This window comes from Periplaneta americana, chromosome 5 (assembly GCF_040183065.1).
Source record: "Periplaneta americana isolate PAMFEO1 chromosome 5, P.americana_PAMFEO1_priV1, whole genome shotgun sequence".
In the NCBI taxonomy this organism is placed as follows: domain Eukaryota; kingdom Metazoa; phylum Arthropoda; class Insecta; order Blattodea; family Blattidae; genus Periplaneta; species Periplaneta americana.
In genome coordinates this window covers 120,923,996-120,945,908 of record NC_091121.1, presented here as the reverse complement: position 1 = coordinate 120,945,908, position 21,913 = coordinate 120,923,996, and the positions used below count along the sequence as shown (strand labels likewise).

At 36.0% G+C, this 21,913-nt stretch overlaps 1 protein-coding gene and 1 long non-coding RNA gene across 5 annotated transcripts in view; both read right to left on the bottom strand.

Annotated features, from left to right (window-relative positions):
- kibra (WW and C2 domain containing protein kibra) overlaps positions 1 to 21,913 on the bottom strand; it is a 402,614-nt gene that overhangs the window by 299,956 nt on the left and 80,745 nt on the right. The window lies entirely within an intron of this gene.
- Positions 21 to 6,115, bottom strand: LOC138700114 (uncharacterized). Of its 4 annotated transcripts, none has more exons than XR_011332220.1 (6): positions 3,953 to 6,115; positions 3,701 to 3,759; positions 3,486 to 3,555; positions 2,691 to 2,752; positions 2,461 to 2,588; positions 21 to 2,119 (listed from the first exon to the last, which is right to left on the bottom strand). It is a non-coding gene; the product is annotated as an uncharacterized lncRNA (long non-coding RNA). The 4 variants fall into 4 exon arrangements; XR_011332219.1 differs by having other exon boundaries at positions 2,461 to 2,752; positions 3,953 to 4,135; positions 4,980 to 6,104; XR_011332218.1 differs by having other exon boundaries at positions 2,461 to 2,752.

Here is a 21,913-nt window from a genome sequence, read left to right as displayed (position 1 = left end):
GTAGAGATAAGGCCATCAGGCCTTCTCTGCCCCTCTACCAGGGGATTACAACTATAACATGAACAATAAGATTACAATTAATATTAAATTTACAATTACAATTACAATAAAAATTAAAGTACGACAAGAATACCTGATTAATGAAAGCTAGACATTTTATTATAGAAATTAAGAACAAAGAATATTTTTGAATTTACTAAATTACAAATTAAACCTACAATAACAAAATTCTATAGTGATGAAATTACCGGATATTGAAATATTTTGTGATAGATTAAGAGAACTATTTACAAGAAGCCATGTCTGAACGAGTCTCAATTACTGACCAAGTGCCTAGTAAGTTTGCATTTGAATTCAATTTTATTTCGACAGTCCCTGATGCCAGCAGGTAACGAATTCCAGAGTCTTGGCAGGGCTATTGTGAAAGAGGATGAGTATGAGGAGGTTCGATGGGATGGTATTGTTAGTATTGTTTCATGGCAAGAGCGTGTGTTCAGATTGTGGTGGGAAGAAAGGTAAGTGAAGCGAGACGACAGGTACGAAGGAATAGAAGAGTTCAAGATTTCGAAGAGAAGGAGAAGTGAATGTAAATTTCTTTTCTTATCTAGTTTAAGCCAACCTATTGCTTCCAGGGATGGGGTAATGTGATCATATTTACGAACATTGCTTACAAAACGTACACACAAATTATGAGCACGTTGAAGTTTCGTTTTGTTGTCGCTGGAAAGGTCAGTCAGTAAAATGTCAGCATAGTCAAAATAGGGAAATACAAGTGTCTGCACAAGGGACTTTTTTAAGCAAGAGGGAAGATGAACATTTATCCTTTTTAGCACATGAATAATAGAATATACTTTTCTGCAGGTTTCTGTGATTTGCATGTCCCAGTTGAGATTATTATCCATGTGAATGCCAGGATTTTTTACTGAAGAACTGAAAGGGATATGCACTGTACTTACTTTAACGGGGGAAATGTCGAGGTGCTTTACAGCGTCGGTTTGCCGTTTGTGTCCTAATATGATTGCTTGTGTCTTTCCAGGATTGATATTAAGATGGAATTTCTTTGTCCATGTCACAATCGAGTCAATGTCTTCGTTCAATTTATCTATAGCGTCATTTATTCGATCTAAGCGGGAAGAGATGTAGCATTGAAGGTCGTCAGCATACAAGTGATAGTTACAATGCCTTACATGAGATGTAATATCATTGACATAAATTGTGAACAACAATGGTCCGAGTACCGAACCCTGTGGTATACCTGATGTTATGTTAAGCCAGGAAGAGCTTCGATTCCCGGATACAATACATTGTTGTCTTTCCCGTAAGTAGGATTCGAACCAACTCACAGCAGTCTCTGACAAATGCAGATTTCTCAATTTATGGGTGAGCATGTCAAAATTTACAGAGTTGAAAGCTTTGCTAAGGTCAAGAAGTGTACGTACTGCATTGATGGACAGTTGCAAGCCAAGGAGTATAGCAAAGTAACATGACATACAACATTATTACACGGAAACACACTGAATGAAAATTTTGTAACTTACAAAGTTGTTCCAGCTGACGCTTCAATTGTATTCAGGTACTCTGTGAATGTGTACTTAAAACAAGAGAGATGGACTATAGCTGCAATTAAGTTTAAAATTTATTTATTTATTTTGTGTAAACAAAACACGACATTTTTCAGGAGATACAATAAGCATAATCATTTATTACATCCAATGTCTCATTATATATGCTATGGTACATGTCATATTTACAAATTAATAATATGCAGGCTAATACATAACAGTACATAGTAACTGTAATTAAACACAACACAAATACATATGCAAATACACAAAACTTGGAAAACTGTGGCAGAGCCAACTTCAGCTATAAGCCCCATTTGTTAGAGATCTGCACGGGCCATAATTCTTAGGCCCAGCCCATCTCGGCCTGATCTGAACCAGACCCGAACCCAACCAGAAACCTTAGATTAGCTTATAATTATCACTTGACTCGAACCTAATCCTGAAGACTAGCAGATAAAGCAGAGACCATAGGGATCAAGAACAGCTGCAAGAGATTATCACTCCATTAGAAGGATGAGAAGAAGTAATCTCCCAGTCATCCAGGTCAAACAAATCTGGTCAACAAAATTAAACATATTTTTTGTTAAAACATAAAGAATAGGTGATTTTTGTAGCATTTACTTTCTGCCACTAATTGAAGATGTCCTTGTAGATGGACCACACATTAAAGAGGAGGAAAAAGTAATGTAAAAACTCCAAATGTTACTTTTCATATTCCAAACCCCATCTCTTTCCAAACATGAGGACATGACTTACTTTTATTTCAAATCATTCTTTGTTATAATGTTAGCATCCAACTTTCAACTAATGTATTTTTTAAAGAAATCACTGTAATAGTATTGAAGTTCATGCATTTCCAACATCTCAAGTATAATTAAGTAAACATTAAACTTACAGTTCACAGATGGAGAAGGATTTTTCGATGTGGCTAGTGCATTCCTCAGAGGCTTGCTTTTTTTTTTTTTTTTTTTTTTTTTAAGCATCCTTGGGGTGTAACTCGATCAGCTATTATTCTATTATCAGCTGAAATATTTAAGAGAGGGATATATGCTTATATTCAGACCTTTCTGGGTTTAGCCTACACTACCTACACTGAATAAACCAGTAATTTCACTTAAAACTTACTTTCATTACACTGTGTAGACACCCGTACAGTGGAAGACCTTCATCTGCTGCACCAGCTAACTCTGTAATATTTTAAGAGTGGAATTAATTCTTAAGATATTTAATTCTGGAGAAAGATGTTTTATCATAAAGGTATGGACACTTCAAAGTCAGCAGCTGTAACAGTATTGTATTTTCTAACGTGCTATTAATCCAAACTCATTTTTAACAATAAGAAAGTAAAGCTGCAATAAAAAAGAGAGAGAAAAAACCAAGCAAATAGTTCTATTGTAAATAGAGTGTAGTCAGTTTCTGTTTTATCTTATGAAGAGATATTTTTCAGTTTTTCTGTACACAAGAAATCATTCACAAGTTTCAAAGTGAGAATCCTCACAGTAGAATTGAAATACAACTTAATATAATGTGGCCTAATCTGATTACAAACCCATTACAGAGAAATCTCAAAATAAATTCTTCAGTTTAGTGTACTTTCTATTTTAGGCCTACATTTATAAATTTCAAATTCCCACTCAAATCCCACATAATATTATAATACAATGATGTTTACTTTTTATGACATCCATTTCTTGTGACCATTTCATCATTATGTACAATTTATATTTTAACATTTTTTTTTTTTAATTTTTGCATCTAATTTATCTACTGCTTGCTGCAGATTTCATATAGTATGTGTGTTAGATTTGTTTTCAACATGTTGGCTGAAAATGTGTTTACATGTTACAGCTATTTCAGATTGGAAAAGTAAGCATCATACGTAGAATGTGAAAGAACGTTTTGTAGTATAAATCAAATTACCTGGAGATATTGTTGGGATGTCCAGTTTCACTTCAAAAACTAAAGAATTGCACTGTGAACCTGAATGGTACTGTAAATAAAAAAGAAATAATAGTATTATAATGTAATACCGACATTAAATTAAATTTGTATAACAATTTTCAAGAATCTAATATTTTTTTTATCTCTAAACCTCATCATCTCTTCTTCTGACTCTTAATTCCTTACACACTAACCTCATTCGTGTTATTAGCTGCACTGGTATCAGTGGAACTTGGTTTAGTTACTACTTCGGCTGTAACAAAAGTAAGTAAATAAATGAGTGAATGGATAAATAAATAAATAAAAAGAATTCAAACTTGTGTTATACAATTTCCTCTGCTTATTATTTAATAATTGTATAATTTAACATAAGTGAACTTATGCATTGAATATGAATCAAAATCACTGAGAAATCACTCAATTGATAGGAGAATTAAATCACTTACCTTGGCTAAGTTTGGATTTGGTTTTGCTTCAGTTGGAGGGGCTCCAATTGTTTGTAGCCTGCATTGTCTCTCTGCAGCAGCAATTTTATTTGTGTTCTTTTCCAAGAATTCAAATTTGCTTCTCAGCTGTTTTCAGGTCCTTGTATTTGTGCTGATGTTACTATATTCTTCCCATGCTTCATTCTATATTACCAAGAAGGAAGTAAAACTAGGTTAATTCCATATGCAACCTACAACATTAGAAAATATACTGTATTTCTCTTTTTCCCTTATCTAAGTTTCTATACCTAAATAAGCAAAAGCTTTTAATGGACGATTGTCAGTACAATATCAAACATATGACTATACTGTACATAGAAACTTTGGAAAAAACTTAATATCTGCTGTTTCTGTGTTATTTTACGAGGTGTTGAATGTGCATTACAAACAGATAACTTAGGCCTATTGCATTTTAGTGGAAACGTCTCTCCACCTCATGCTGTTCTTTTAAAAAATAATGTTAGGCCCTATCTGTGATCGAATGGTATTATGGGCCTAATACAAAATATCCGCCCATTTATTAACAGTAAAATACGTAGGCCTAACATACTGAAATATTGGTAATTTGCTAGGAACAGTGTACCTTGCTGTACTAATGTTGGTTAGAAATCCCAGGCCAAAGACATCATTCATTATTATCAGTACCAGTGAACTTTTCTTTTTTAAACGAGTTATTGTGCCTTCGACCCATGATTTGAAGCCGTGAAGTACACTATTTCTAAAAAAATACCGAAATAGGCCCTATTCACTAATAATGTAGGCTATGCAACAAACTGAAAGCACACTTAATATTAATTGCAATACAAAAATAATTGCCACCTACACTTCTTGTGCAGTTACACATGAATAAAACCATGATTATGGAGAAAAACGTACTTTTGCTGGAACCCGCACCCGTCCTGTTTGGGCCTACTAATTAAAACCAAAATACTATCATATGGTAGGAATTATTACTATTCGAAAAGAAACATAACCTTTAAAATCTTACCTTTTGCTTCCATGTAAAGTTTCTTCATACAGTATGTGTAATTTTCTGTTCTTCACTCTGTTATTTTTTGGCTGGAGCTTCAGTATTATAATAAATAATAACAATAATGCTTACAATAAAACCTCAAAATAAATAGTATCATATAAACACGGAACATAAACATGAAATACGCGGGGAAAGGTATACCAACGCAATAAATTTCACTACATTTTCAGTAACTTCATTGCCAACGTAATAAAAATGATACTATATCTTCCGTATAACAATCCTGCAGTTAAAATCTGCTGGTAGTACAGAACAAAATATTTAACTTCCAGATTGCTAAACTGGAGTATACGAATCTGGAGCTTTAACAGGCGATCGTAGTACAGGCCCTTAGGCTGGTATTCATAGTCGACACTTTATATCACCACTTTGCAAAGTGACACTTTTGACGAAAGTGGCTCTTTCATATTAGTGGTATTCATAGACGATTGAAGAAGTGCACTTCACAAAGTGTCACTTTACGCCAGCAAAGTGTAGAGTTACAATTTGGTTGGTAATAGAAGTCTCACAATGCCTTTCAAAACAAGTGAACAAACAATAACAAATTAATGACGTATAACCTACAAATTACAATGCCTGTGTTTGGAATTGGGAGCCTATTGATCGCGCGAGGAAGAAAATATATATATTTAAAGTTGTTTTATTTCAGTTTATAGTTTTTGTTGCCGATAGTTTAGATTATTTCAGTCAGTTCAGATATATAACATTTTATTAAATGTAGTTAGTGATATTGCTGGTGAAATTAGGTTAGGTTTTGTACTGTACATAACTGATCCATTAATTTATATAGTTAGATTAGGTTCTGTACATATCTTTTTCATTGATTTATGTCGCTAAGTTAGATTTTGTATGTATCCGTTCCACTGATTTATAAAGTTCGGTTAGATTTTGTAGCCTACATATCTTCTATTAGTTTATATAGTTAGGTTAACCCAGATAAGACTGACGTCCTATATATAGGACACCGGACGTTTCACACAAATATGTTAATAACAATGACTATGACAGACTACATATAAGAAAAAAAAATGGAGGCAATTTATAACACATAAGGATTATGGTATCATGATTGCCGACTATGAAAATCTTACACAGCAATGTTAAAAAAATAAAACGTTCGGATCCTATATACAGGACGTCAGTGTTATCTGGGTTGTTGGACTGAGTAGGTTAAGTTTTGTATATATATAATCATTAAATTTATATCGTTAGGTTAGGTTTTATACGTATCTTCTTCACTGATATATCGTGTTATTTCCGTTATTTTCATATTTGTCTTTTTCGTGAATAGAAGTAAAAAAAGAATGAGCTACTACCACTACCACTACTACTACTTTCTCTCTCTCTCGTTTCCATTATTGCCTGCTCTTCAGGAATATTTTGAATGCCAAATGTTTCTACAATGCAAAACAAAATAGGCCTAATAGTATGAGATCTCTTTTCATGGTGAGGTTATGAGTGCACATGAACTAGAGACAGTAGATGTATTGCTTACCGGCGTGAAAATATATATTACCGGTATCAAAACAGTAATGATTATATCAACATCAAGATAAATCTTATCTCAAAATACAGATAGTCAACAAAAATCAAAATAATTTTAAACCCAATATAATTATGGAATCTGCTTAGAAGGCAGGCACGTGAGGTCTCTCAATGCTAATTTAAAATAATTATGCCTACATTAGATTGAAGTTAGTTTAATATTATTTAAGTTAAAAAAATTCGTTTCAGTAATAAAAAATAGGTTATATAGGCATATCTACCTACATATCACTTCATAGAATTGAGGTTATAAATATACGAATGTTACTACAGAAATACCTGAACTATAATATTATATATATTAATGTATGGTACATATCTGTAGCATAGAATTTTAATGCAGTCAATAACTGTATTACTGGAGACACTGGCAAACGTCTATTATTCGTTTTTGTCAACCAGTCATCGAAAATATAAGCAATCTCAATAAGTTTCTTTATCAAATCGGAACCGATTTTTTAAATTCTATATCATTATAAAATTCCACGGGATTGTCTTTAGGCCTATCTCTAATTTGTACATTGTCCACTAATTATGCCATCTCTTCCGCACGTTCTAATAATTCGACAATTTCCAAGACGTCCGCCATTTTAATACAAAGTGCCACTTTCGGCTCAAAGTGTGGTCGGAACTACACTTTCATCCAAAGTGTTCCTTTGCACCAAAGTGTCGACTGTGCAACGGAAAAGTGATACTTCGCGTCTTCCAAAGGACCCTTTAATTGAAAGTGTCGACTATGAATACCAGCCTTAACAAAGTTGATAATTTTGACGGCGTTGTCTAGTACCTGCTTTAATAACGCTGGTATTTTTTCGTTGCGAGGGCGTGTCGGTGTAGTACACAGTGACTACTTCTTTCTTGATCCTTGCAACAGCGCCAGCAACAGGACATACCATGGCCTTTGCGCCATCTGTGCACACGTCAATGCAATTGTTCCAGAAAAAATTTCAGTACCGCTTATAGAGGATGGTAATGGCTGCAGAACAAAATATTTCATGAAAGAACCTGAAAATTCATACCGCACAAACATCATTAACATAGCTAATCCGGCAAAGACGGTGGATTTGTCAAGTTGTAACGAAAATTTCGTTTAACTGATACAGGAAATCATGATATTTTTTACATCTTTTCATAGATTCTGGATTCGATTATGCAGTATTATTTGATAAGGACACACTGGAAATCAAGTTTGCAGTTTTCTCGTCCACCATGCACTTCACTACCTTCACTAATAGTGGTTTCATAAGAGTTTCAGCAAGGGTGAGGTATACCACCAAGAGTCTGGCCATGACTAACCAAGTACGACGTTTTCAGTGCTTTCTCGTTGTTTGTTTTTACACGAGGTAAAGTTTTGTCTGAACTGCATGGAGTTCGTCACTTTTTCTTTCGAAGTAGTCTGCAGTTTTATTTGTGAACTTTTGAATTGAGAAATGCCGTCTAAACTTGGCAGGGAACATGGAACTATTGGGAAAAACTTTGTTACATATCACACACTGTGGACGTTCATCAGCAAACTCAGTGAATTCCATGTCCAAATATAAATCATAATGAAATACATTAAAGGTGATATGGTACAGTTGTATGAACACTAATAAGTAGTGTTCATACAACTGTAAATATCACCTTTAATTTATTTCATAAAATCAATGAACACTGTATTATTGACCTAACGTGTGTGTTTTATCATTAAATATAAATCGTTTGTTACTTTCAATATCTCTACACTAGGCACCATAGACTCTGAGACAGGATCATGTTCAACATATTCCGAACTCAATTTCCAGGAATTCGCACTATCTTCTTTGAAAGTAAGGTTATAGCTGTTGTTATCTCCCTTTGACTGAGCACTGGTTGATGGCTAATAACTCTTAAGTCTTAGGGAGCCCGTCTTAAGCCACAGTTCCGCTTCAACGAAAGTTTAGCTAACACATCTGCTATCAAATTAACATGCAAATATACAGTATATATATATTTTTGAAGTAACGTAACAGTCAATAGATTGTAGATTCCACGTACCACGAATGACAAACGCTGCCTGCCCAGTATATAAAAAATAAAATAAATTTCGAGAATCATTGAGTACTTGGCAAGCAGGAAAGATCGAGATAGTTCCAGTGACGAGTAAATTTAATATTAATGCTTCCATGTAGCAAGAAGAACACAAACTACTTTCTCAGAAAGTATTTTTCGCTTGATGGCAGTAGTTTCCGTTTTCCCCGCTAGAGACTAGATGGAATTAGCAATTTTTGTCATCTTCATAACTTCCGCCCTAAGGGCTCCGCGGAGCACAATTTGGGAACCGCTGTTCTAGTGTGTTTAGTTTCTGGTTTTTTGGTTGGATGTGTAGAATTTCCATGTCTGTGTTGATGTCTCTGTAGGTGTGGTTAGATTCCACATTACACCACACATACACACCCACACAGGAAACAAAACAAAAGGCGCCAAGACCAGAAACAACCTGTTCTGAAGAAGGCCAATACTTACTTACTTACTGGCCTTTAAGGAACCCAGAGGCTCACTGCTGCCCTCACATAAGCCCACCATTGGTCCCTATCCTGAGCTAGATTAATCCATTCTCTATCATCATATCCCACCTCTCTCAAATCCATTTTAATATTATCCTCCCATCTACGTCTCGGCCTACCTAAAGGTCTTTTTCCCTCCGTCCTCCCAACGAACACCCTATATGCATTTCTGGATTCGCCCATACGTGCTATATGCCCTGTCCATCTCAAACGTCTTGATTTAATGTTCCTAATTATGTCAGGTGAAGAATACAATGCGTCCAGTTGTGTTGAGTAATTTTCTCCATTCTCCTGTAATTTCATCCCTCTTAGCTCCAAATATTTTCCTAAGCACCTTATTCTCAAACACCATTAACCTATGTTCCTCTCTCAAAGTGAGAGTCCAAGTTTCACAACCATACAGAACAACCGGTAATATAACTGTTTTATAAATTCTAACTTTCAGATTTTTTGACAACAGACTGGATGATAAAAGCTTCTCAACCGAATAATAACGGGCATTTCCCATATTTATTCTGTGTTTAATTTCCTCCCGAGTATCATTTATATTTGTTACTGTTGCTCCAAGATATTTGAACTTCTCCACCTCTTCAAAAGATAAATTTCCAATTTTTATATTTCCATTTCGTACAACATTCTCGTCACGAGACATAATCATAAACTTTGTCTTTTCGGGATTTACTTCCAAACCTATCTCTTTACTTGCTTCCAGTAAAATTTCAGTCTTTTCCCTAATCGTTTGTGGATTTTCTCCTAACATATTCACGTCATCCGCATAGACAAGCAGCTGATGTAACCCATTCAATTCCAAACCCTCTCTGTTATCCTGGACTTTCCTAATGGCATACTCTAGAGCAGGCCTGCAGAACTGTAGCTCTTGAGAGCGACTGCTTTCCGCCCCTTTCTTATCCCACCCACCTTTTCTACCTGTGCGGTCACGGCGTTCTAGTTACGCTCGGCTGCATCAGCATTCATTCTCGGGGCGGAAGTCGATCATCCCCAATAGAAGTGGAATGAGGCTGACGTCATAGTTCCCCTCCTTGCGAGTTCTGCAGGCCTGCTCTAGAGCAAAGTTAAAAAGTAAAGGTGATAGTGCATCTCCTTGCTTTAACCCACAGTGAATTGGAAATGCATCTGACAGAAACTGACCTATACGAACTCTGCTGTACGTTTCACTGAGACACATTTTAATTAATCAAACTAGTTTCTTGGGAATACCAAATTCAATAAGAATATCATATAAAACTTCTCTCTTAACCGAGTCATATGCCTTTTTGAAATCTATGAATAACTGATGCACTGTACCCTTATACTCCCATTTTTTCCTCCATTATCTGTCGAATACAAAATATCTGGTCAATAGTTGATCTATTACGCCTAAAACCACACTGATGATCCCCAATAATTTCATCTACATATGGAGTTAATCTTCTCAAACGAATATGGGACAAAATTTTGTACGATGTCAACAAAAGTGATATTCCTCGAAAGTTACTTCAGGTAGACTTGTCCCCCTTCTTAAATATAGGCCAATAGGAGGCCGAAACATGTTAACCAGGTACAGTAAAATTTAACATGAGAAAGACATATAACACATATTCCGAAGTGATAGTGTTAAATGTTGTGTAATCAAGATGTATATATGAATCATTAATTTAATCCCTTCCATGTTGAAATCATTCATAAGATTTTTCAGTTACTACGATACCATTAAAAACGAAATTTTAAACACAGGCTATTTCGTAAATGTGTCGTCTGCTATGTCTTCTGCAACAGGACCACCATATGCTGGTGTAGCAACGTTGCCAAGTGTATTAAAATGGCTCGTTAATTTAATATGCCTATGTTCATTTGGTCTTCGCAATGAAGGGAGTTTGTAGGTGGTTTTATTTCGTGCAACTAACCTTCAATCTGGTTCTAGATCATCTCTATAGGGTTTAGATTACAATGATACGAAATACAGGGCATCGTCTACGACTGCTTTAGCGGAGTTCTTGGGGCTTAACGGTATCTAAACCCTCTTAAATGTTGTTTAAAACTGAGTTCAATATCACAGAATTCCATTATACGCAAAAAAGAAAAGCATTGTGTTGTAACTTTGTCTTGCCTGCTTGTGTTTAGAATTGTAAATTTAGTGACACAGCAGTAAATATATGGTGAGGGACAGGAAGTGGCAAAGAGGGTGTATATTTTGAATAGAGCCCGGATTTTCATGCACCATCAAATCTTAAAACATGCATTATCATATGAGGGGATCAGAAGCAAAAGGTACAAATGACATTTCTAAGAATATGAGTTAAGTGCATCCAGGGCAAGCTAAAACATTTAAAATTTTAGTGGCAAAGGAATGCATCTTTTAACCACAACACATACTCAAATAGAAATAGAAAAATTTCACGGAATTTACGAAATCTTAAGTACTTTCAACCACATTTTCTCACAAATAATTTAAGTGCACTTATATCCCTTTGCTTCTCACCCCCTACGACAAAACATACATAATGAAGGGGGGGGGGAAACCATATGCAGTATCAAAATTGAGTTCTACATTGTTACATTTTAATTTTATTTTGAAACAACATACAACTAATTTCTCAGATTTTCTTCACTTAAGATCATGTGTTTATCTGAAGCACGTTCTTGAACCCAGAAATGTCGAATTGTCGTTTCCATTTCGGGAATAGAACCCGCGACCTTCCGACTTTGCAGGATTACACCTTAGCGCCCGAAAATACACAAGTACTTACGAATTTTTTTTACAATAATCACAAACAACTTACTACATCACCATCCGTCCTCAGAAATTTCTTTCCTTCAATCCATTTTGACATGAGAGCTCTTCTTGCAGTTCTAATAGCAGTCATAGCAACACTTCACAATTCGACACAAAATTATACTAAATTGCAGTTTGTAAGCATGCTGCTTCTGGCTTCCTTTATTTCAGTATTTTGATCTCTGACTTGTTACAAGCGAGAGTTGGGGGATTGTCATCATATTCCAGTATAATAAAAGGAGGATTCAGTGGAAAGTCCATAGACTAGTTGACAGGGACGATGCCACGAAACGATATTACCAGTAACTTTATTTTATTTGTTCTCAATAAACAAAATATAACGTGGAAATACCAGAATCTATAAATCAACATTCATAAAAAGCACTAATATGCAAGTTAACATATGTACTAAAGCAGAAAAAAGGGCATAATATGGAATTTAAAAGTCTAAATATGTGCTATTAAAACTAAAATCTTCAAAATATGCATTATGCATTCATTTACTCCCAAAAAAGGCCAAAAAATGCAAACATGCACGCAAAAGGTACGATTATTTGGAATCGAAAAGTCATTAAACAAATATTTGCAAAGTTTGAGATGTGTAACAAGCTTATATAAAAACATGCATTTACATGGAAATCCTGGCTCTAATTATGAATAAGAAGACAGCATTTCTCTTTGAATAAATAGACAGCATTTCTCTAACACACTGTGATACTCAGAAAGAACACAGGCTGAGGGGAAGTCGCTATGCAGATAGTTGACGTGAACCAATCGCGCTCCTTGAGCGGATTGATACAAACTGCATTGTTGATGTGAGGTTTCTTTCTTGAGGTGGCTGGATTATAAAAGCTGATAGTGTCCTTACATGTTAAAAAAAAAAAAAAATCCGTATGTAAGTATGTTAAAGAATTTCTAATTTTTTTGACTTGCTTCGTTTAAAGCAGCGGTTCTCAACCTTATTCAATAACGTACCACTAACTAAATTTATGACAAATCGTCAAGTGTCGCTCCCAGGATCATAATAAACATTCTTATGCTCCATTCCCAGTAATTGGTTGCTTTATTTCGGCGTGTTTAATTTTAAAAAGTTATATTTTAAATTATTTAATGGAGTATTCCATAAAATATGCAGAAAACAGCAATATGTTTATATTCCATTATTATTTATATTCTTATTTCGCACTTTATATACCACCCAGCAGTGGTTTACGTGCTACCGATGGTACGCTTAATATAGGTTGAGAACCACTGATTTAAAGGACAGGAGCACAATACAGTATTAAATTGCAACACGTTGAAAGCTCAGTTGTCATTTTTACCTGCCTATCCGCCTAGTCTAATATAATTTACCTATCCATCTAATCAGTCTAATCTATTCCATCTAATGTAACCACCGACCACACATTTACATAATATGGCATAATTGAGAACTTATCGTGCAACTTCTTTCATTTCGCACTTAAAATTTAACCTACAATTGAACTTCAGGCGTAACAATGCACTGTCACGGTGGCTCAGTGATAGAGCGGTAGGCCCGGGTTCAAATCCCACTTTACCCTGAATTTATAACTTGTGCTCGGTAAGCCCGTGGTCTAGGCAACACAGGAGTTTTCTCTGGGTACTCCGGTTCCCCCGTGATTTTCCAGCAATTCTCAATCATCATTCATTACCAGTGTAATGTGGACCCACCCCCTATGGTGCATTCTGAATAGTCTCTGACGAACTAAGTAGTCTATCGTCTCGACACCAGCGACATCTATGAGCCGCTCATAGAAGAGTTGGGGTGAATAACGACAAGTTAGGGGTTCTGCCATTGGACACAAAAAAAATAACTTTTAACAATGCTCCTTGCAGTATACTACAGAGTCACGATCGGATATTGTTTATATTGAAATAAAACATTTGTTGCAAGCGAAAAACTAATTAAAATCAGTTCCTAGGCTGAGAGAGATATTTTTTTCCTTCATATACTGTTTGTGGCAATAATTTATCACTTCTCCGATAGAGTGAGTGAATTTTTATGTTTTGGTTACAAGCCAGATTTTTTCCGCGCGCGCGTTTATTAGTTGATTGTCGATTTGAAACGTTGTGTTGTCTTTGTGTTGTAAGCAATGGCGGATATAAGCATATCGTGTGCGATTGAAGAATATCCCATCGATAGTGTGTAGGTTTATGAAAAACAAGGAACTGGTGAAACGAAGAAATCAGAGAAAATTTCTTTCATCGCTTTAATAAAGCAGCTCCAAGTCAAAGCCAATCTCCGGGAAAAGGAAAAGACTTTCTCAACAGGCTCTGTATTGGATGTAAAAAAAAAACAGCGGAAGACTTAAAAAATATATCGACGATGATGTCATTGACCGTCTGAATGAATCATTGGAACATTCACCGATGAAATCAACAAGGAAACGACCGGCGGAAATGCAGATCTCAAGAATTTCGTTGCGCGGTTGGATGAAAAATGCAGGTTATCATGCATGTAAGTAAGCCCACCGTCATAAATGAATTAAGTGACAGGAATCACTCCCGAAATGTTCAGACGCACATGGTGGCGCATCCAACTATGCATGGAAAATAATGGTGCGCATACCGAAATGTTAGACGTTTGACAATGACACCAGTAGGCCCACAAGTTTTTTTGTTGGTTCGATTGTTTTTGCATATTTCCATCCATTAATATTGGCGAGTTCAATAAATAATGTTTTTAAGTAGCTTGTGGCTTTTATTATTTCAGAAACTAACATATAACATATTATCCGATCGTGACTTATGGCCCACTCTGTACTTGAGTTACAATAAGGACTTCTGTTTTGTGGCTGTTATAAAAAAAACTGTTGGATATATAATTATGTGTAATAGCCATCGGCTTCAATGGACTGCTACATTAAAGACTTATGGTCTGATTATAATATTTCCATATGAAATGTGTATGTTATTGTACTGTACATTGTAGCCTATTCATTTGACAGCTTTATTCCGGTTTAAAGATGTAGAAAATGTGTTCAGTTAGTGTCATAATAAAATATATTCCACCACTAGCCCTATTACCACCACTTTTTGTCCAGATCTAGTATTTTTTTCTTGCTGATGTTCCGTTCGGTGGTCACTGTTGATGCGAGACTATACAAGTATATGGGACTAAAAGTACGTCCTTTCGACTTCATGACTTCAAATCTGTATGTATTTATTTAGAAAATGCATGTGCATACATATATAGCTATTTATCACATAATAATGAAAAACCTTGCTCTAAAGCCTGCAACTTATGCATATTACATATCCCTCTCAATTTAAAAACTTAATGAATATTAATGTACAACTTATCGAAATACCTCAATTTTGATGGGCTTAATGATCTTTCATATAGGCATTCCGTGACATACCCAATATGAAGTAACCTTTCATTTTGGTTCTTTAAAAAGACCTCATGAAAAACTATCAATCTTAAAAATAATTATTATTTCCACAGCATACATCAAACGAGAGTCAGACTCTTTGTACGTACTGTACATTCCTGTGGGAGGTTGGGCGTATTTACCACATGCGTCGAGGATCTTCATTCTACGCTTTGCATTGTGGGTCAAGGCACTGACCGGCCTTGTCGAGTCACTCATCATAGACGCAATCTATGCTGAGAGTGTTGGATTGTATGACCTCCATAAATTGCTGCCTTTGGTTGATTTTCCAACCGTCAAGTATCAGTGCATTACATTCCTCCCCAGTCAGTTCAGGCAGCAAACATTACAGAATTTATTATTTCATTGTGTACAGTACATACATATTTTATGTTCTTCGTGGCCGAAAATTAACGACAGCGATTTTTACTGAGATATCGTGAAGAGACGATAGCACTGGCTGTTATAATAAATACTATCATCCTACTTAACTATATTTGTAGGTATTACATACATACATACATGCATACATACATACATACATACATACATACATACATACATACATACATACATACATACATACATACATACATACATACATACAACGATGAGAAGACTCGTCAACATAAGTTTTAGCTTAAATCATCAAATAAAAACAACAGTCTAAACTATACAACATTTCTAGGGTTCTTCATAGATTCCAATTTAACATGGGAAAAACACACTGATTATATCTGCACAAAGTTGTCGAGAGTTTTATATTTGTTAAAGAAACTAATGTCGTACGTTTCTCAAAATTATCTAAGCTGTGCGGTGCTTACTTTTCTTTCTTCCAGTCGATAATCTGATATGGCTTAATTTTCTGAGGGAATGGACTCCGAATGGTACCAAAATTGGCAATGTTTTGGTTTTGCAAAAGAAAACCATTAGAAATTTAGTTGGACCTTCTAATTCTCAACAAAGTCGACCACTTTTCATTCAATTACAGATTTGTACGAACGATCTAGTGCTTTATATTCAATAAAATATCGACAATTACTCGTTAGTTGTCAATATTCATGCTCATGAAATTAGAAACAGAGAACAATCAATATTCCATTTTGTAGATTACAAAAGACTAACTCAAACTTTTCTGTTATGGGGATGAATTAGATAATTACAATTACAATTTACAATTTAAAGCAAGATTAACTCGTTATCTAAAAATACCTTTTACTCTGTCGGAGAGTTTCTAAAATCAAATTCGAATGGAACTGTTTTAATTAACAAATTCACATATATTTTGTTAGTTTTCATAGTAGCTTAGTTCTTTAATGTATCTTATGTGGCAAAGTTTGTTACATACTTGCATGTTTAATAGCCTAATAAACTGAATTGATACACAAGCATATAATACATACAGTAAAATAGTAATGAAAGCGCAATAGGCAGGGCATAAAATCTAAACAGTCCATTAGCAGGTGGCGGATGTGATGAAATGTCATTATTAATCGTTTAATCCTTTAAAACGATGCCCTTTAGTACATAAATTTATCCTGTGTTACAGGTCTAATAAAACAAAGTAATTTTTATATTGTATTTTTTTTGCATTCAATTTTGCATTTTATTTTATTTTGGGGGTTAATTAAAAATCATTTTCTCCTATTCTTATTGATTTTTGTAGTATTTTAAGGGCTCTATTTTAAAAACTTTTGTTTTATTTTCCTGCAAACTTGCATAAAAATCATAGTGGCTGCTGCTTTTCCATTGCTTAATATTTTTCATTGCTTAGGAAACTGACCTTCAGACGGTGGTCATAGTCATACAATAAGCTGACACAAAATTTGGCGAGGATAAATTTTACATGGAAATACAGAGTTCACTGAACCCTTCTACTGTTGTTCAACTCTCGGTCCGCAAGCGCATAAAAACTCAGTTGCTTAAAATTTTCTTGGGTGGGAGGAGGAAACAAACAAATTAAGAATGAATAGCCTAATTTAAAAAAATACATGTTATTTTTAATCTCAACTGAAAATGGTTCACCATAAAAATATAAACAGGCCTAATAGAAATATTAATGTATTTCATAATGTGTGCATGTTGTACGTCCATTTATCCAATACAGTTTATATTCAAAAGGAAAGAATTATTATACTGAAACCATAAATGAAGTTATATTTTATCCCACTATAAACAGTGATACTCTGGAGTTTAAGATCGTCCTAAGCAAGGTTTTTCCGTATCTTTAATGATTAATCTTTATGCATGATATGATCGGTACAGCCTAAAATAAGAAATTTAAACTGTTACAGCAAGTTCTGTTATTTTTGTTGCTATGAAAAAATGTCAGTTTTACTTTAGTTTAAAAATCATATATTATTCTATGTTGCAGTATATAATCATGATCAACCTTGAATTTATATCAATTCAGAACAATTTTTTTAATACGACAAAAACAAACGAGAGTAATTTCGATTCCTTCTAAAAAACCATCCTCTCTTAAATGTGTCTAATATCTGCCATACAAACTCCCCTGCCAAAATTTTATTAATATTTAAAGTTTTTTTTTTTTAACTTTTTGTGAATTTTTATGTAAATGTAAGGACATTTTGTTACTTATTTTAGGTCATTAACATTGTCCCTCTATTCATTAAGCATAAACATGACTCAAGTCTGGGCAGCTATCGATTAGGCCGGCACATACTGCATTGGACATTCTACAGCAGGGATACAAAACTGTGCTACAATTGCGGCACACGTCACAAGCCGAAACACGTCACCCATTCCTTCCTTTCACTCCACAGCCAGGCAGACAACTAACTCATAGTCACGCAGCTAGTTAGCCACGCAGACAAGCATACAGCTACCTACATCGCCAGGCGGACAGTTAGTTACATAGCCAGGCAGGCAACTAGGTAGTGAGCCGAGCTCGACGCATCAGCGGATCACTTCGTCCAAAATCTCGCCGACAGAGCCCGCATCACTGGCATATCGTCAATAGCGCCATCTTTTTCCCTTCCATATTCTTATCTAAATTCCTATTGGCTGGCTAGGATTTTGAAACAAATGAGAGAGAGAGAACCGAGTTTTCCTTTTACCCTCAGTACAAAAGAATTTCACTCAGGAATCCGACGTTGGCTAGTAAACTACACTCAGGAGTGTGATCTCGATCAGTTATCTTCATTCAGGAATCCGGCGTCGACTTGTTAACTTCATTCAGGGATTCAATGTTCTAGTTAATTTCATTCACGGATTCTGTCGACATACATAAGGTTGTATTGAATGTATTATGGAGTAGCTAGTCAAAATTACGAAGTTGTCTTGTACCTGTTACATTTGCATACGATATATTTGCTGAATGGTTTATGAGAATATTCGCTAGTGGTAATGTCTGGGCTCGTGTATCAGATTTTGTGAGGTTTGTAGACGCGCTGAGTTACGTCGTATTGCTGCGTAGTATGTTACAGTGTAAGCGATGTGGTGTCGCGGATTCATTTTTGCGTGGGTATTAGCATATGCAGATATTGTGTATTATACGTCGTGTCCAAGTTCCAAGATAGTCTGGCGGAATTGTGAATGACAGTTATTGGTTATATCGTGATAAAGTCTGTGCCGGTATGTTAAATTGTTTTCTTGATGGTTCGACTTTCTATTCCAAATTACTACCTTCTAGATGATTCGACATATAGATCTGAATGTATTAAATCTTAGTTTGTTATTTACGTGCGTACATGAATTTGGGGGCATTCTTGTTTTATATATATTTCTTTCCCCCTCTCTCTCGGGTATTATGTTTATTGTGATAGTACAGAGATTTATAACATCTAGAGATTGTAATTAAGAATCAATTTTTACTTAATTATGTCCATATTGATCAGGTGTGTGACTGTTTACTTTGGATCGTTTATTTGTAAATTATTGAGTCAATATCTTGAGCCTACTAGTTGGACTTTGATTGCCATTCTTAGAATCTAATTGGGCACTTAGATGAGAGTTTGTCGGAACCGCTGGACATTCATGTTAAGTTTTATATGTTGGTGGAGATGTTGTGAAAGTGTTCCAGCGGGGAATATTTTTAAAGGTTATGATCTTAATATTTTGGAATTTTCCCATTAGATTGAATAATGATTTCAAAGGTACAGTGGCCGTTAATGTTTAATGCATTGAAGGTCCTGGACATTATTGATTATTGTATTTGACATCTATTTAGTGTATTATTTCTCTTCATTTAATCTCATACGTTCATGTTTTGTTTCATCAAATTATTTATGTATTTGTTATTTATTATTTGTTAATTATATTTATAATAAATTCACACTGTTTTTTCTGTAAGTCTTCCACTGCGCACATCCCAATTATCCGATGCACCAACGACATCTGGCGAGTAACATCCCGGTAGCGCCCCGTTTTTTGAGAAGAGGTATTAAGAGATTACAGAGGTTGAATTAAAACCCTCTCAGTAGACAACAAAGGAAGTCAACTAGCTATATAGCCAGGCAGGCAGGCAGTCAGCTACATAGCCAGGCAGACAGCTATTAGACAACTAGGCAGTCAGGCAGGCAGACAGCTAGTGTAACAACCAGGCAGGCAAACAGCTAGCTAAATTGCCAGGCAGACAGCTAGCTACAAAGCCAGGCAGACAGTTACATAGCCGGGCAGACAGCTAGTTAGACAGCCAGGCAGACAGCCAGCTACATAGCCACGCAGACAGCTAGATAGGCAACAAAAGAAATCAGACAGCTAGCTACATAGCCAGGCAGGCAGGCAGATAGCTAGCTCCATAGCCAGGCAGACAGCTACATAGCCAGACAGACAGTTATATAGCCAGGCAGACAGCTAGTTAGACAGCCAGCCAGCCAGCTACATAGCCAGACAGACAGCTAGGAAGGCAACAAAGAAAGTCAGCTAGCTACATAGCCAGGCAGACAGACAACTAGCTACATAGCCAGGCAGACAGAGCTAGTCTGACAACCAGGAAGACGGCTAGCCACATAGCCAGGTAGGCGGATAGCTAGTGTGACAACCAGGCAGGCAGACAGCTAGCTAAATAGTCAGGCAGACAGCTAGCTACAAAGCCACGCACACAGCTAGCTACATAGCCAGGCAGGCATAAAACTAGCTACATATTCAAGCAGACAGCTAGTGTGACAACCAGGCAGGCAGACAGCTATATAGCTATATAGCCACGCAGACAGACAGGCATAGCCACGCAGACAGGCAGGTGTGACAACCTGGCAGATAGGCAGGCAGACAGATACAGACAGACGCTAATCTATGAGTAAGAAAATTTCATTTACTAAAAATTCCGGAGCTGCATGGAACAAAGATGAGGTGTACGAACTAAACTGTGTTCAGAGAACAAATTTGATCGTTTGCATAGGCATTAAAGTAGTCGAAATCAAAATGCTCAGTCATTAAGTTTATGATCTCCAAATATCAAGTGGTTATAATTAAACTGACGGTGTTCAGCGTGGCACAAGACGGACTGTAATGATTGTAGGAGTGTGAAACCTCATAGATATACTAATTAAACAATGCGCTCGCGAATTATGCAAAACGTAGTTCCAAGTCTTGCCACCAGGTGAAAATATAGCGCTGTAAACAGCCAGAACGTGGCATGGGCACAGGAAAAAGGAAGGAAAGATCAAACACATGAAAACGGTGGTTCTGGCACGTTTACTAGGAACTATGATTACAAACACTGTTCAACATGGCCTCCCACCTGAGCAACATGTTCTGAACACGACAGTTAATCGCAGCATATCTGGTGAAATCAGACCGCCATCCTGTTGTATGCTAGCCTTTAGATCAGGCAGAGTCTGGATACGTTCCTGATATACACAATCTTTCAAATATCTCGACAATCAGAAGTGATATGGATTTAAGTCGGGAGATCTTGAAGGCCACATCTGAAATTGTCTAGAGATGATGTGGTCGTTACTGAAAGTTTCTCGCAGCAAATCTTTCACCTGACGAGCGACATGTGATGTTGCCCCATCTTGCAAGAAAATAATGGTGTGATCAGTTGCGTTCGGACTGGAATCACGCGTTGCACAAGCAGGACCCTATAACGTACAGATGTCACTGTTCACCTAACAGGCCCGCGAGGTGTTCATGTGTTTAATCTTTTCTGCCTTTTTCCTACGTCCATACCACGTTCTGACTGTTTACAGCGCCATATTTTCAACTGGTGGCAAGAATTGGAACTAATTATGTTTTGCATAATTCGCGAACGCATTGCTTAATTTGCATATATACGAGGTTTCACACTTTTACGATCACTATAATCCGTGCTGTGCTACGCTGAACATCGTCAGTTTAATTATAACCACTTGGTATGTTTTACACTTACACGGATACATGAAGCATAACCGTTGTTTTGTTTACGAGTCAGAGCTAGATAAGATATATACTGTTATTGCAAGTTATCTTGAACATTACATCCCCTAAGTCTGTCTTTCGAACTGCTCGGTACGGCATGTACTCATCAACGTAACGACAAGACAAGGATGCCCCTCCCTCGAGTAACGTGGCTCTTTTCAGAAAACGTTGATTCTTTCACTTCACGGCTCTCTACTGTAAAAGAACTTGATTCAATACAGACATCGTCATCTCACGACACTCCGGTTTGGAGAGGAGAACATAGTTTCGTAGCAGGTTTTAATTAAC